The 17,467-nt window shown below is 45.9% G+C and overlaps 1 protein-coding gene across 2 annotated transcripts in view; it reads left to right on the top strand.

Moving 5' to 3' along the window:
* Positions 1-16,165: 16,165 nt before the first annotated feature.
* LOC113930808 (integrator complex subunit 6-like) overlaps positions 16,166-17,467 on the top strand; it is a 79,133-nt gene continuing 77,831 nt past the window's right edge. The window contains exon 1 of one of the 2 annotated variants that reach the window (XM_035725612.1): positions 16,166-16,265. The gene's annotated coding sequence lies outside the window, so the exon portion shown is untranslated. The remainder of the gene's footprint in view (positions 16,266-17,467) is intronic. The other variant, XM_035725606.1, reaches the window with a different exon arrangement.

Here is a 17,467-nt window from a genome sequence, read left to right as displayed (position 1 = left end):
GGGTCCTGGGATCGAGCCCTGCCTCAGGCTCTGTGCTCAGCAGGGAGTCTGCTTCTCCCTCTCTCTCTGCCCTGCCTCCTCGTGCTCTCTCTCTCTCAAATGAATAAATAAAATGTTAAAAAAAAAGAAAATTTCCATAATAAAAGTAGGTTCAAATATCCCTTACCTCAAGGGCTATAATCCAGTGGTTTTCAAGTTCTTTTAAAAAATAAACAAAAGGACCCCCCCTTTTTTCAAATAAGATCTTAGGTGGAACCCTAATATGTAAAACACATCAAAGGCAAGCTGCTCTGGCTGAAGCTTGGGGGGTTGGCCCCTAGAGTTTTGCCTCTGGCCTTCCACCCGCACCAGCCCATGAGCCACCCGCACTGGGCAGTCCTCTAGGCTTGCTCACTGCTCAAGTGTGCTTTGGGGACCAGTAGCAACAGCATCACCTGGGAGCTTGTGACTCTGAGGCCCCCACATTCGAATTTGAAAAGCATAGCTCTGTGGTTAACTGGAGGCTCCAGGAGTTCCACAAGTCAGTTTCCTGGTTTTACAAATGACCTAAAGCAGGCTCACGGTGACAGGCACAGAGCCAGACAATGGGGAGCAGAAGGGAGGGCCCAGGTGGGGGGCCACGTTGCCTGACCTTCAGCCCAGGCGGTTCTGCACTGCTCTTGTCCATTGTGCCCTGAGGCAGGTTTCTCCTCTGGTCCCAGAGGCCAGGCTCATGCTTTGTTTCTGTGACCAAGCCCCCGCCTTCTGCCTGGTGCTACTAACAGGGCCCCTGTCCCATGTCCTCGCATCTACATCTATGACTTCCTTACCTAGTACCAAGTTCCTCCAGAACTGGGGTCAAAAAGGTCCCCACTGCTCCCCCCCTCCCAACACTTTCCTCACCCCAGTTCTTGCTAAAAACTGTCTTTGAAGAGTCGGGCATCCTCATGGGAAAAATCCTAGGAGGGCAGACATTTGGCATCAGGGTGTCCCCAGGCGGGTTGGAGTTCGAGACTAGGGTTCCAGGTTCTGGCAGATTCTGGGATGAACAATGTGGAGACTGCTGTCCACTTCCTTGGCCGTGCGATCAATTGCTTCTGCCTCCGCCAAAGCTGTCTGTCTGTCAGGCAGGGTCCCTGCCACCGACAACAGACATTTCAGCCCCGTTTTACTAAAGACCATTTTAAACCATAATGGATACACCAGAATATTCTTAAACAGAAAGCTTGAGATTTTTGATTCCTGATCCCACAAGCACTCCCACGAGGCTGGGAATGCTTCATGTAGCCCTTGTCTTGGGCCACACCGGCCTGGGTAAAACCAGGAGTAGGGGTTCCTGGCGGTTGTGGTGTGTCCTGACCCAGGACTGCGGGACTGGATCCCTTTGTAAAGTCCTGGTACCCTGGGGCCAGCGACAGCCCGGCGCTATATATTCAATCGGACTCTCCATACACACCTGAAATGCAACAGTCTGCCAGGAGATGGGGGTGAGGAGGGAAGGATACAAAGCCCAGACCTTCTTCCTTCCTCCTGGGCTTGGTCTGAGTCCCCTCAGGACTCTTAGAAGCCATGGAGCAGAAAGGGCAGGAATGAGATGTGTGGGAATGGAGCAGGGAGGAGCCCACGACCTCTTGAAATGAAGCGTTTGGGGGCATGATTTGCTGGAGATGAATGACTTATGTTAAGAAGCTGTTACGAACATTTCCAAACTCAAGTCCATGCACCTCTCCAACTGTGGAAGTAAGAAAGAGGGCTGGCAAGGTCTGAACGTTCATGGGGTTCTTTCCATACCTTTCACGGCCAAGATGAGAGGTCTCACGTGCAGCATCCCCAAATGCAAGATGCACACCTTTGCCGCGGTCCTTCTGCTTGTGTGATTAGATGGCTTTATTAGTAGCCACCTAAGGCTGTTGATCAGCAGAAGCCTTCATCTGTCCAGTGAGGTTTTAAGAATTTGAGATAAGTCTCGGGATCTCAGGTGTTCCTGTTTGAGAGCAGAGTGTGTCTGGGGACAGGGACCGCTTAGAGTTGTCTGTGTCAGGTTATTGGAATAACACGAAGTAGCTGCTGAGTGAAGCTGACAAACAATGATCTCTTGACTGGAGTAATTTCTCCAGGCCTCTGTAAATTATGTGGGGCTATTAGTACCCTGGGGGGCATAATAAGCGTGACTTTGAAAAAACAATTCTTTCCTTGCCACCTGGCCACCTCCCAAGAACGACCAAGAATGAAAGACTTCCAGTTTCCATGGGTCCTAGAAGATATTTGTGCAAACTAGCTCCATTATTACAAAGCCCCCTTCAATATTCTGGATTAAGGACATCGGTTCTGAATTGGGGCCTTGACGGGAGAAGGGGCGGGTCAAGGATGAAAAGGGCAAAGGGCAGGAGTCTGGGAACAGGTTAGCTGGGTCCTCTGCTTTGGGTCTAAACCAGGCTGCGATTTTCATTTGCAGCTCAGGATCTTTTTGCAAAGCTCACTGGTTGTTACCAGAACCCTTTTCCTTGTGGGTTTAGGACATTCTTGCTAGCTGTTAGCTGGGAGTCACTCTCAGCCTCTAGAGGCTGTCCGTAGTTCCTTGCCAAGTGGCCTCCATATTTTCGAACAATTGAGAAATACAAAAGGCTTGTATAACAGTGAGAGGAAGTCTGGAATAGCAGCATGAGGACCTTCATAAACTGGCTCCTCCAGAAAAGCAATGAACACACTGGCAGAAATGGTCAAAGTCAACGTGTTCAGAACTCTGGATGTTCACCCAAGGCTTGCAACAACCCAAGGAGCTTTTATTCGAGAAAAAGTGCTGAATCACAGTAAGCACAGAGGGTTTGTGGCTTTTTAACTTGGACTATTCTTAGCCCCTTCTGCCCAGCTTCACGGGAGTCTTCAAATCCAGCCTCGTAATCTCTGTAGCTATAAAAACCATGCATCTAAAACATAAGCCTAAAAAAAAAAAAAAAAAAAGCCAAAATGGAAAGCAGTCCAAATATCCTTCCGTTAATAGTGATGATCTGAATGGGGAGTGAGATTTGAGTGACTTTTGCTTTTCACTTTATAACATTTCTATACGATTAAATTGTTAGTATTAGTTTTTTTTTTATTAAGTAAACTCTACCCCAACGTGTGGCTTGAACTCACAACCCCGAGATCAAGAGTTGCATGCTCTACTGATTGAGCTAGCCAGGTGCCCCACAAGAGTGTTATTTGAAAAATAAATAGTACAACTAAAGATCAAATGGGGGAGGAGTTCCTGAAAATGGTCTAGTGATTAAGGGATGGTAGATAGAAATTGCACAGAACTATTTATGACTGTTTCTAGTTTAAGACCTCTGTAAAACAGGGGCGCCTGGGTGGCTCAGTCGTTAAGTGTCTGCCTTCGGCTCAGGTCATGATCCCAGGGTCCTGGGATCGAGCCCCACATCAGGCTCCCTGTACCACGGGAAGCCTGCTTCTCCCTCTCCCACTCCCCCTGCTTGTGTTCCCTCTCTCGCTGTCTCTCTCTCTGTCAAACAAATAAATAAAATCTTTAAAAAAAAAACCTCTGTAAAACACTGATGTTCCTTTTATTTGACATGCCATCTTTTACATTTCATTTTAGTGAAATCCAAAAAACGTGTCTATGAGCTTTTATAGACTCACAATTTGACCTTTGGTTCCTGACTCTACTTTCCCTATAAGGTTCTTTTTTTTTATTATGTTATGTTAGTCACCATACAGTACATCATTAGTTTTTGATGTAGTGTTCCGTGACTCATTTGTGTATAACACCCAGTGCTCCATGCAGTACGTGCCCTCCTTAATACCCATCACCGGGCTAACCCATCCCTCCACCCCCCTCCCCTCTAGAACCTCAATTTGTTTCTCGGAGTCCATAGTCTCTCACGGTTCATCTCTCCCTCCGATTTCCCCCCCTTCATTTTCCCTTCCTTCTCCTAATGTCCTCCATGCTGTTCCTTATGTTCCACAAATAAGTGAAACCACATGATAATTGACTTTCTCTGCTTGACTTATTTCACTTAGCATCATCTCTTCCAGTCCCATCCATGTGGATGGGAAAAGTGGGTATTCATCCTTTCCGATGGATGGCTGAGTCATATTCCATTGTATATATGGACCACATCTTCTTTATCCATTCAGCTGTTGAAGGGCGTCTCGGCTATTTCCACAGTTTGGCTCTTGTGGACATTGCTGCTCTGAACATTGGGGTGCATGTGGCCCTTCTTGTCACTACATCTGTGTCTTTGGGGTTAATACCCAGGAGTTTAGTTGCTGGGTCATAGGGTAGTTCTATTTTTAATTTTCTGAGGCACCTCCACACTGTTTTCCAAAGTGGCTGTACCAACTTGCACTCCCACCAACAGTGTAAGAGGGGTCCCTATAAGGTTCTAAGTTTGTCAGGTGTAAATTCTCTTCCCATGATGGTTTTCAGGGACATAACCGTAGCAAGTGGAGATACACTGGGGCACGGAGTTTATCACGCGGGCTGGCTCTACGACTCTTTGCAAAAATACCTGTGAGTTAACTCGTCTTTAATCCTAACAGCTAACCAGAAGCTTCTGGTTAACAGTTTAACCAGAAGCCATTATAAGCAGATTTTTGAGCCCACTGTTATAGGCCAATCTGGAGCCGGAAACTACTTTTGACGGTGCAGAATAATGCATCCTAGGCCCAAGAGGTACATTAAACAGGAAGGCTTTAGGTAGCCACCTGCTGTGATAACATCCCCGCAATTATTTAGAAGGCCATCTGTGTGAATGAGCTGAGGAAAAAACCTGCCATGAATAAAATTCCCCACCTCCCACTCCAGACACAACAATTATTCATGTTTTGTTTGAGACCAGGAAGTAACCTGCAGGGTTCAAATTCTCCCATAATTATTGGAAAGTATTTCTGCTTAAGACCAGGAAGTAACCACTGTGATCAAATCCCCCACAATTATCTGTTGACCATGGATAGGATTCAGATCGTCTTTGATGGCCCTAAACTTGTAGGTACAATTTTGTGCTAATGGGAATTGGGAGAGGGTCCACTGCTTTCATCAGTTTCCTGAAGTGGCTTGTGGCCAAAAGAAATATAAAATCCACTGATCTAAGGGTTTGCTGGATTGAAACTAGGAAGTATCAGACCGATGAAAGGCATTCCTTTTCCCCCACCTCCCCCTGAGATTCTTCAAAGACAGCTCCGAGTTCTGGGGTAATCCCTGTACCTGCAGTTTTTTGGACACTATATCCAGGCAGAGGATGTGCGGGGGCCAAGGGCAGGCCGCCCCAAAATGTTCCACTTTGGCTCTTGATCATTTTAAAAATAAAAGTTACTGAAGAGACAGCCTGTGTGAGAAGGACACTCAGACCCTACTCTGTCCCCTTGAAAGCAGAAACTAAATCTCCCATGAGAAAGGTGCCATTCCTGGACCAGGAGGCAAAGAGACATCCCTGTCGCCAGAGGTGGGAAATTCAGAGCAGAGAAGACTGTAGAAAACAACCCTTGTTACTTTGTACTAATGTACAACCCTGGCCCAAATTCTGTTTAGAATTCCTTCCTAACTGAAGCTCCCAAAGTTAAGTTTTCTTTGCCCTGCCAGTGCCTCCTGGATTTATCGTCTCTTTGTCTAAAAAGGATAAAAACTGCCCACCTTGGTCATTTCTTTAGGTCTCAATTTCATTACTGGGCCTCTGTGCACGTGTAATAAAATTTTTGTTTTTGTCTCCTGTTAATCTCTCTCATGTTGATTTAATTCTTTTTTTAATGACTTATTTATGTATTTGTCAGAGAGAGAGAGAGAGCGCACAAGCAGGGTTAAGTGACAGGCAGAGGGAGAAGCCGACTCCCCGCTGAGCAAGGAGCCCGATGCAGGACTCGATCCCAGGACACTGGGATCATGACCTGAGCCCAAGGAAGACGCTTCATCCACTGAGCCACCCAGGCGCCCCTGTCAATTTAATTCTTAGTTCAGCTGGAAGACCTTGGAGGGTAAAGGAAGGATTTTTCCTTCCCTATAGATGGAGCACTGAGGGGAGAGCTGGAAGGAGGAAAATATGATGAGACAGAAGGGTGCTTCCAAGCTCCTGACCTGGAAGAGGTCTTCAGGGAGAAGGATCTGTCCCAGCTTTGAGAGTAACCCCAGTCTTAGGCTGTGGAGCCTAGAGGAGAGGGCAGCTGGATGCTTCTGGATGTGTGGCCCAGGCAGTGAATAACTGCTATGTTAGGAACCATCGTAGATCCTGTTGCTATTGGATTCAGGGGAATTGCCCCTGGAGCCGGCCAAGATAGGACCAAGGACCAGGGCTGAGGGAGAGAAGCTGCCCAGCCTGGAGTGAAATGGGCTGGAACAAGGCAAAAGCATAACATACAAGGAGAACTGACTGGCATCCCAAGTTCATGGCTCACTGCGTGCACTTGGCCCTTAGCCTTCTGAGATCCCATTTCCTTCTCTGCAGACTGTGAGTTTGGGACTAATGACACTCCCAAGCACACATCTTTTAGAGTTTCAGGTTTAAAACCTTTGTTTATACAAAAGTGTGACTTAGGAGCTAATTTGTGCCAAATAAGATGCAACTAAGCTGATTATCTATATAGTGTATCTACCTGGGGCCCTGAGATGCCTCATGCCATGCCACGGTAGAGTAGATTTTGATGTCTCGGGTGCCATCTCGGACCATTCCGATTGAATGAAATGCTCGAGAGGAAAGGGCTGGAAGTGGCATGATGCTCAGGGCTGCAGCCAGAAAATCGCCACCCTATGAGGAGAAATAAATAAATGCATTAATTCTTCTGGTGGAGGCAGCAGAATTGAGCTGAAGGAAACTGGGAGAAGATCCTTTTTGGGGGTACAACTTTATCACATGAATCAGAAAAACCTTTGGGAGACAATTTTTAAAAAAAATTTATTTATTTATTTGAGAGAGAGAGAGAGTGCACAGGGAGAGGAACAGAGGGAGAGAAACTTCAAGCAGATTCTCTGCTGAGCGCAGAGCCCAACTAGGAGGCTTGATCTCAGGACTCTGAGATCATGACCTGAGCTGAAAACAAGAGTCATATGCTCAACTGACTGAGCCCACCCAAGGGCCCCTTGGGAGACAATTCTTTGTTAGTCTACGTAGAGGATCATCACCATAGAGGCTCACCTATACTTTCAAAGCTGAAGGATGTATTCGTGGAGCATTAAACTTCAGAAGTGGTTGATGACATATCCAGGAAGAGTCTCCCATCTTCTCGTAGGAATGCCAATTGCTTGAACCCTCTTGGGAAGCAGTTTTCAAATGTTTAGCAAGAGCCATGAAACTGTTTGCAACCTCTGACCTAACAATTTCCATTTTGGAGACTCTATCCTAAGGAAATGACCCAAATGATTGAAAATTCATCATGCACAGATTGTCATCCCAGTGTCACCGATCTTATCAGAATGTGGAAAAATGATGCACAAAGTATGCAAAACAACTGATGTACTGTAGTCCAACCCCTCCCCACTTCCCTAGCCCCCGCCAGGTGCCCAGCATCCACACATGCTCTTCTTTCTGTTCGTTTACGTGCAAAAACTCTCCCTGTGTCACGATCACATGCACTGTGACAAAGGCACTCACCCCCTTCTCAAAGGAGACAACGCAAAATCTCATCCTTGTTTTATATCAAGCTTCAAGTGCAATACTTCTGGGTGATGGTCTTTGCTTTTGTTCATTTCTGGATATGGCACTTTGTAATTCATAATTTCACCTGCAGTTGAAGGAGAACATGTCCCACTCCCAACAGTCTGATACAAGATGAGAGTTAGATAACAGAATACCTGTAATACCATGTCCATTTAGAAAAGGAAGGGGAGAAGGGCGCCTGCGTGGCACAGTCGGTTAAGTGTCCGGCTCTTGATTTCTGCTCAGGTCATGATCTCAGGGTCCTGGGATCGAGTCCCACATTAGGCTCCATGCTCAGCAGGGAGTCTGCTTGTCCCTCTTCCTCTGTTCCTCCCCCAACTTGTGGTCTCCCCCTCTCTCTAAAAGAAATAAATAAATTTAAAAAAAAAAGAAAAGGAAGGGGAGACATCACCCATGGTGGTCCCCGAAGTGTCGTATATGTCACATTCTGCTGGAGAGGAGAAAAGAGGGGCTCCCCATACTAATGAAAGAGTGAGTTGCTTGGGCCACATTTCTGCTGCCCCTAGTTTCAGCTCTCTGGGAAGATAAACCTTGTCCCTCCTTGTCCTGTCCACATCTGAGGAAGGCACAGGGAAGGAGTCCCCTTGTGGGGGTATGGCAGCCTCCTTCCTGGTGGTAGGCCAGGTATATGGTGCGGTAAGCAGTCAGGTCCTTGATTGCGAGGCTGGAAGTTTCTCCAGCAAGATGACCCCTTTGTCGGCTTGGGGTCATCTTGGGGATCTCTTTGCTTCTGGTCAATTCTATAGACTAATGATCAAAGAGGACAGTTACCAACCAGTAGATTTCAAGGTGGGTGCATTTTCAGTCCTTGTTGCTAAGTCCAATCCTCTGGCTCCGAACTTAATGAGCTTCCTTGGTTTCTGCTTTAGAATAATTCAAAACAATAACCTGAGATGAAGAGGGTTTGTGGGGATAATTGGTATTTTTCCCAGGCAGGGAATGTCCAGCCTGAGGTGCTTAGAAAAGGCTGGGAGGAGCCAAGCCTCCTCTTAGGTTTCTGCTTTAACTGGTCCTACCAGTTATCTGCCCACCTTGGGGCAGATAACTGGGCTTTGTCCACTTTACACAGTTGTCTGATTCAGCCATCTCGGAATATAGGCTGCAGGGGTCCTATTAGGAAAGCTGTATTTTCTTCTCTGCCTGCTTTCAGATGGATCAGCTTCACCATCCAAAATTTGTTTCTTCCTCGTAGAACCTTTTTGAATGCAACAAGGAGCAACCAAAAGAACACCTCTATCTCAATTCTTTTATGAAGCCCCATAAGGCCCTAGCCCTGCTGGGCACACAGTTTGCAAAAAAGGACCACTTTGAAGCCATATAACCAGGTTCACAAGACAGAGAGTTTTTCTCTGCCCCCCACCCTCTGACCTTGCTTTAGTCAATTCCACATTATTCAGACTGGCCCTTACCGGACCCCACTTCTAGGAACCGATTTCTGTATAGGATTCTTCCAGTGGTCTATGACCGAAGAATCAAATCATTGTGTTCTTGTGATAAGTTCAACTGAATGGGTGTCAAGTAACGTTGGATTGTGAGGTGGGGGTGGAGGAGTGAAAATTTTCCATACTTCGATTTTAGTTTTTCAGGTCTCTGCCAGGACTTATGCCCCAAATATTTAGGCAGTGTGAAAGTGTCAGTGCCTTTCAGCTGATGACCCCCAGGAACACACCTGTAGTTGAACAAGTTGGGTTTGTTACTCATCACCGGTGAGGAAAAATGAACACCACGGGGGAAACCACGCAGTCTCTCAGTAACAGAAGTGTGATGGGGTTCCTCCAAGAAGTGTGATGGGGTTCCTCCAAGTAGGTAAGACTAAAGGGTAAGGGGGGGCAGAAATTGAGCAAGAAAGTAATAGAAGGATTGGATTCTATCCAGGCAGTCCAGCCTAGATAAGAAGTCATGTCACAGAAAGATAATTTTGAGGGCACAGGGAAGGAGGACAGTGGTCAACAGCGTTCATTACTAGGGAGATGAGCAGAAAGAAAAGGCCTGAATTTTGTCAAAAACCAATATCGATTGAGTAATAGGGGTAGAAGCCAGATCGCAGCAGTTGAGGAGTGGATAGGAGAACAAGATTTGGAGAAAACAAATACAGACAATTCATTTGAGAAGTATGACCACGAAGGAAGAAGAAAGGACAATAGCCAGAGAGGGCCAGAGTCAAGATGTTGATTAGGTTGGTGTTGTTTTAAAGAGAAAGACTTGGGTTTGTTTAAATGCTGGTGGGAAACATTAAAGGGTGGAGAAGAGATTGAAAATAGAGGGTAAAGGGGTGGAAATGGAAGAGAGGAGTCATGAGAGAATTCAATCAGTCAGTCAACAAGTGCTTGAGGGGCTGCCATATTCCCCACCTTACATAGGTCCTGGAAACGCAGTGGTAATCAAGACTCAGAGCACAGGTGGACAGTCTGGGCTCAGATGGAGCAACGCGTCTTCCACTGTGACAAGGAGAGAGGAGACAAGAATGGCTGCTGAAGTGGGTGAGTTTTTAGTGGCGGGAAGGTGGAGAGCTGAAGGGCTTCTTGCCTAACAATGTCCGTTTTCCCTGAAGAGTAGGAAGCAGAGTCCTTTTGCTACAACCGAGGGTTAAAAGTGGCAAAGGTTTCAATTAGTTCTTGTGGGGCATGGAAAAACGTGATGGTTAATTTTATGTTTCAACTTGGCTGTGCCACTGTACCAGGATATTTGGTCAAACACTCGTCTAAGTGTTGCTGTGAAGGTTGCTTTTTTTTCAGATGAGATTTAATGTTTAAATCAGTGGACTTTGAGTAAAGGAGATTACCCTCCATAATATGGGTGAGCCTTATCACTCAAAGGCCTTGAGAGCGAAAGACTGAGGTTCCCTGAGGAACAGGGAATTCTGCCAACAGACTGCCTTCGAACTCAAGTTGCAACATCAAATTTTCCCTGGGTCTCCAGCCTGCTGCACGACCCTGTCAAATTCCAGCTTGTCAGCCCCCACAGTCATGTGAGTCAATTCCTTACAATCGCTCTTTCTCAGTAGATGGATAGATAGATAGATTGTAGAGATATATCCTATTGGTTATGTTTCTCTGGAGAACTCTGACAGAACCTACAGAGAGAGATTGAATCTGCTGACTTGGGTTACAGAGAAGGATTGCTGGATGGCATCAAGGACTGAGTTGAGGTCGGAGACCATGAATTTGTAGTCCATCCATCCACGTGGTTGCAGGATTTTCTCTTGAGTGCTCAGCAGCCCTAGATAAGGAGGCAGAAAGAAGGCAGAGGTATTTGGATTGATCTGGATTTGGAGTTTTGGAAAAATGGCATGGAAATACAAGGGGGGGGTAGGATAGGGAGTTATCCATTGATGTACCACACATTTAGTCTAGGTTGGAAAAGAACTGAAGACAGAAATGGGTTACTTGAGTAGGAGAACATGCAAGAATCGGGGACTGAAATCTGGTGAGATTAAAAAAACCAAACCAACCAGGGGACGCCTGGGTGGCTCAGTCGTTAAGCATCTGCCTTCGGCTCAGGTCATGATCCCAGGGTCCTGGGATTGAGCCCCGCATCGGGCTCCCTGCTCAGCGGGAAGCCTGCTTCTCCCTCTCCCTCTCCCACTCCCTCTGCTTGTGTTCCCTCTCTCTATCTGTCAGATAAATAAATAAAATCTTAAAAAAACAAAAACCAACCAACCAACCAACCAACCAACAAACCAAAACAACAACAAACAGTGTGTTATGGGTTGAATTGTGTCCCCTCCAAAAAAGAGATGAAGTCCTAATCTCCAGGGCTTTAGAATCTGAACTTGTTTGGAACTAGGATCTTTTACAGAGGTAATCCAGTTCAAACAAGGTCATTAGTGTGGACTCTAATCCAACAGCACTTTATGTGTTCTTATAAAATAGGGAAATTTGACACAGAGACAGACGCAGGAAGAATGCCATGTGAAGCCAGAGGATTGGAGTGATGCACCTATAATCCGAGCAACACCAATGATTGCTGGCAACCTACTGGAAGCTACTAAGAGGCAAGGAAGGAATCCCTTAGAGATTTCAGAGGGAGCACGACCCAGCTAACACTTTAATTTCAGACTTCTAGCTTCCAGAACTGTGAGGCAATAAATTCCTGTTATTTTAAGCCACCCAGTTAGTGGTGCTTATTACAGAAGCCCTAGGAAACTAACACTACGTATGTGGAGAGTAAGGGGGTCAAACAGCCTGAAGGATAGGAGTTGATTAAAGAGTAGATTCTAATTGGGTCCAGACCCCTGAAGCAGTTAGTTAATCTTGAGGGGGTGTACAGAATAATCAGCTCCCCCGGCGTTTCTGAAAGACCCAGACTTGTAGGGGCTGATGCTGAGTAACTAGGGGGCTTCATTGGAACCACTGGACTCTTTCCTATGTCATCCCAAGTCTCACTGGTGGTCCCAGGGCACCCCAGAGCAAACCAGGGGTTCAGAATGTAGGACCTCCCCAAGGAAACCATTTTGAGATCAAATGAGCACTGCATTGCTTTCACCAAACATTGCTACGAGGCCATTTTGTGTGAAGCTGTAATGGCAAACAGACTTGTGGTTCACCATAGGGTGACTTCCTTTGGCCGTCACTAGGCAACAAATCAGGATAGATCCATCTGTAGCCAATTACATGCTCTCCAGAACAACACACTTTCTTTAGGAAGCAAACCTAAAAGTCCTAGATTACCAAGACCACAGCAGAAATCCTTTACTTTGCTAAAAACACTTTGACCTTTTGGAATTGCTTCAAAATGAAGTCAAAATGTCATGCTGTGCATTGGGTTCTAAGTTGTAGTTAAGACAGTCATTATTGTTTGAGAATTGTCTGGTTTTGTTTTATAAAGCTAAGGTGGCAGGTGACCCATTTCATTGACCTACTTTCAGTTTAAATAGAAAGTGTCAACTAAAACCCACCTCATGTCAGTTGCAGGGATCTGTCTTTCAATATCGATGTATTAAGGAAAAATATTACTTCTGGTTTCCTCATAATTTACAAGGAATTCCTATTGGACATTGGCTCCAAAAATGACTAGGACACAGGTCCTGGCCTCAATGGTAAGTGCTACAACCTAGTTGGGGAGATAGTACGTGCAGATAGAAAGGTAATAATATAAAGTAGCATGGGGGAATATTTCACTTAAACCTCACAACAATCCTATGAGGGAGGCACTATTATTGTGGCCATTTTACAGATGAGAAAATCAAGGCACAGACAGGTTAAGTAAATTGCCCAAGACAATATAGCTATAGAATGGTACCTTCCGGTACTTGAGTTCAGGTAGTTTGGTTTCAGAGCCCATACTCTTAAGACAACACTTGAATAAAAATGAGTGATTCTTTGAATGGCAGCCCAGATATTCCAAGTGTTGAGCTAGAACAATTGGGAGAGAAAAGCCGTTTGAACATAATTTCACATTCTAGTCCCTAGTTAATAATATGGATAGCTTTTTCAAAGTACACTAGGTTATCATAGATGGTCAACCAATACCTATCAATTATAAAAATACTCCAGACACAGGTGAGTGTGGGGAAGGCTCTTGGTCATGCATACCTCAGTGGGGACTCTTCTCCTCTCTGGCTTCTCGCCTTCATCATTTCCTCTGACTCCACTGTGATGGTCTGCCATCTGGCCAGATGAGAAAATATAATGACTAATAAAGGACATACAACCTTACATTTGCATTTAAAGAACAATAGCTCTTATGTTATAAACATTATTGTGTATCAGCCTGTTTGTGTCTATGGTATCGATCTTCATCAAAAACCTAAGGGTCTCCCTACTCCTCCACCATCTTAACTCCTGCAAAGCCTATGGAATTAGTATTATTATTACTCTGTTTGGCAGCTGAGGAAACTGAGGTGCATATTTTTTAAAGATTTATTTTTTTACTTCAGAGAGAGGGGGAGGAGCAGAGGGAGGGGAGAGAGAGAATCTCCACCAGACTTCCGGCTAAGCGCAGAGCCCCATGGGGGGGGGGGCTTGATCTCACCACCCTGAGATCATGAGCTGAGCTGAAATTGAGAGTCAGATGGTTAATGGACTGAGCTGCCCAGGTGCCCTGAAAGTGAGGTGCATATTGGTTAAAGGGCACACGGCTAACGAGTGGTGGTGGGGACCAGGTCTGACCGACTGTGTTCTGTTTTCTTTTCCTTTTTTAAGATTTTATATATATATATATATATATATATATATATATATATATTTTAGAGAGAGAGAGCGAGTGGGGGGGCAGAAGGAGAGGGAGAGAATCTTAAGCAGGCTCCATGCCCAGTGCAGAGTCCAACGTGGCGCTCGATCCCACGACCCTGAGATCATGACCTGAGCTGAAATCAAGAGTCAGACGCTTAACCGACTGAACCATCTAGGGGTCCCTATGGTCTGTCCTCTTAAACTCTGTACCTTAATGAGTTCCATGCAATATTGAATGAGAAAATTATGTCTGCGTGTCAACTGACTATGCTATTTAATATTCCTATTAATAATATTCCTATTATATGTCCATTCTGAATAATACCTCTTCTCAGCTTATTTGGAATGTCACTGCTCTAGGATTCCCCATTATTACTGTATTCAGAGAAACCAGAATTTCTCTATTTCTATACTGTAAGGCAAACTTCTCTAATTTGAGCTAACTCATTAAATTCACCCACTCTTCCTATTTAGGGGTGCCCATATGTCCGTGTATGCATGTATGTGTCTTGAATGCATGCACCCGTGTGAGTGTGTATTAAGCAATAATTCAGCTCAGGGGATCTATTCAATGAAGGACCCTAGCTATAATAGCCTTGCATTTCTAGATGCTTTTGCTGCGAGAGAGCTATTACACACACACACATACACACAGACACACACACACGTGTGTGACTTGGGTTGGGTCAAGTCAGCAAAATCATCCCTACCTTAGGGCCAATGGGGGGAGGTGGTTCTGGGAGCCCCATGTGCTGGAACTCATGTATGGGGCATGCTGAGGGAGAGAATAAGTCCCTGAAGTAGAAAAAGAAAAGTTACTGGAGGGTCATAAACTGAGACTGGAAAGTGGTGAGGGGCCAGCTTCCCGGGACGCCACTCAATCACCTTGCTCTGTGACACCTTTTCTCATGAAAGCTACCCTGATGTGCATTTTACCTTGATTTGTTCTGGATTTAAAACATAGACTGCAATGATCAGAGAAGGCATTGTGAAGTGGTTTTCCCAGGCTCCTGTGAATGATGACTTAAAACGTTCTATCCACTATCTATTCTTCTCGAGGTTCACCACCACCAACCAACCTAGTTCAGGCTGTCATTTTCTCCCGCCCAAATGACCACTCACTGGCCTGGGTAACCACAGTGACTCCCACATTCAGTCTATCCCACAGACCGGTTACCACAGTAATGGTCCTTCAACATCACACATGACATTCACTCCCCTGGCCTGAACTTCTTAGTGCCTCCCCGGATTTCCAATAGCGGAAAGTGTAAACTTATCTGTTAGCCTATCAAGACCCTCCCCCATCAGTCCTCACCCCAGCCACCCCCATGCCCTTATTTCCTGCAGCTCCAAACATACTTCTACTCTGGTCAGGCCTGTCCCACCTGTGCCCCATGAACCTAGCAGGCTCATTCATTCACGGATTATCCTAGTACGATGAAATACTGTATTTGTTTCATTCAAAAATGTATTGCAGGCCTACTCTGTGCCAGGATCTTGATGAGGTCCTAGATTCTAAAAGTGAGCAAGACAGTCCCTTGCCACGGGGAGGAGGTGACCGACAGATGAAAAGGCAAGCACAATAAGTAATATGGTGAAGGAGGCCCAGGGAACCGCGGGAGCCCAGGAGAGAGGCACCTAACCCAGACTCGGGGCAGCAGGGAAGGATTCAAGCCCTGAGACACGAAGGATGAGTAAGAGCGAGGCAGGCCAGGAGCTGGAGAGGACAAGTGACATCCCCAGTCCAAAGAGCAGCATTGACAAAGGCCTGGAGAGAGACCTGACCTGTGCACGGACCTGCCCGTAGTTCAGTCCGGCCGGAGGGTTGAGAGCGGGGAGGTGAGAGTGTCATGGGAACACACCGGGGAAGCAGGGAATCAAAGACAGCAGAGACCGAGGGGTCTGAATACAGTGCAGGCATTTTGCATTGCGCATGCGCCACGCACCGTCCGGGGCACAGAAGAGGCGCTCACGAGTGGTTCTTCCTTGACGCTTCTGTCTCTCCACCTGCTAGGCCATCTAACAGATTCATTTTGGCCGAGGGATAATGTATTAGTCATGCTGCAGTAACAACGCCAAGCTCTCAGTGGCTGACCACAATAGCATTTAATTTCTTGCTCTCACAAATTCTGCTGCAAGCCCAGGTGACGCGCCGGGGGCAGCTTTCCTCCATGTGGTGACTCAGTGACCGCTGCCGCTCTGATTTTGTGGCACCCACACCTCCATATGTGCTTCCACAATCACTGTGGGAGGGTGGAGAGAAAGTGCAGGGTCTCGCACAGCCAGTTCTGTGCCCTAGGCGTGAAATCCGTTGCTTCATTTCATAATTCATTGGCCAGAATGAGTCACCTGGCCCTCCCAGCAGCCATGGGGCATGGAGAAGTGGACTCCTCCGATGTGCTGGGAAGAAGACCAGTTAGACTAACACCAGCTGGGTGAGGGCTCGACTTCTCCTAAGCAGATACTACTTGTGAGTATTGTGTGCTAAGCGGGTTTGTGAGTTATTGTGTCCAGAGAGCCAAGTACTCAAAGGTTTGGGCTTTAATGGTGTTGTTACAGTTGTTGTTTTTCCTGACTGGAAATTATTCCATCATCTGTTCTTGGGTTTGAGCCAACAGTGCTAAATCATCTGGCAAAATGATTACACTGCTTGAGGCACAGTATTAGCGATGCTCTTGTCCCCATTTGGAAAATGTGATTGGTATGTGGTGTAAAGGAAATAAGATGAATGGCTAAGTTGCAGACCCAGGACAGACCTGCTATGCTCTCTAGGTTGTTGTTACCTGATAAAGCTTTTCTTCCTCTGTGTCTTCTGATGGCTGATTGGGCTATTTCCTTGGATTGGGCTAGTGTGCACCCTGAGTCACACCTATTACCCATTTAGATCTCTATTTCCTACCTACAAACGCTATGAGGTAATATATACCAGACATATGTCTCTGTGCGTGTTCCCAGAGTGGGCATCTGACATGCCAGGGCCTGAGAAATGGCACTACGAACTTTCTGAAGACGTTTGCAGGTTATACAGAAGAACAATAGAGGCCAGTTAACTTCCTCAATTGTGGTGTTTCTTAATTCACCCTAAATAGGGATGTTTAGCATATATTGAGTATTGGAACAATAAGATATCTTTTTTTTGTCCATCGTAGTAGGAAAGGTTTAAAACTTTGGTAGTATTGAGGAGGATGTGGACAAACCAGCACCCTCCGGCTGAAAGTGAAAAGTGGTAGGACATTTTCAAAAGGCAATTGGACAGATAAAAGATAACTTTTCAGACCCAAATGAGCCAACATTTCCAGTGCTAAAAATCGAGCACAAATGTGGTAATAAAAAATTTGCCATTAGCTTGCAACGATTTATGTGCGAGGATGTTTACTGCCATGTTGTTTGTAATCGGAAACCTGGAAACAACCTAAGTGTCTATTCACACAAGAACGGAGAAAATATACAATGGCGCATTACTTTTACTTTTATTTTTTTTAAGATTTATTTATTTATTTGAGGGGGGAGGGGCAGAGAGAGAGGGAGAGAGAGAATCTCAAGTAGGCCCCACACCCAGTGCGGAGCCCGACATGGGCCTCGATCTCACAGCCCTGAGGTCATGACCTGAGCTGAAATCAAGAGCCAGGTGCTTAACCAACTGAACCACCCAGGTGCCAAATGGGGCACTAT

Source organism: Zalophus californianus, chromosome X (genome assembly GCF_009762305.2).
Source record: "Zalophus californianus isolate mZalCal1 chromosome X, mZalCal1.pri.v2, whole genome shotgun sequence".
Lineage (NCBI taxonomy): Eukaryota > Metazoa > Chordata > Mammalia > Carnivora > Otariidae > Zalophus > Zalophus californianus.
Note: the sequence above shows the minus strand (reverse complement) of the source record. Positions and strands in the feature narration are given on the sequence as shown.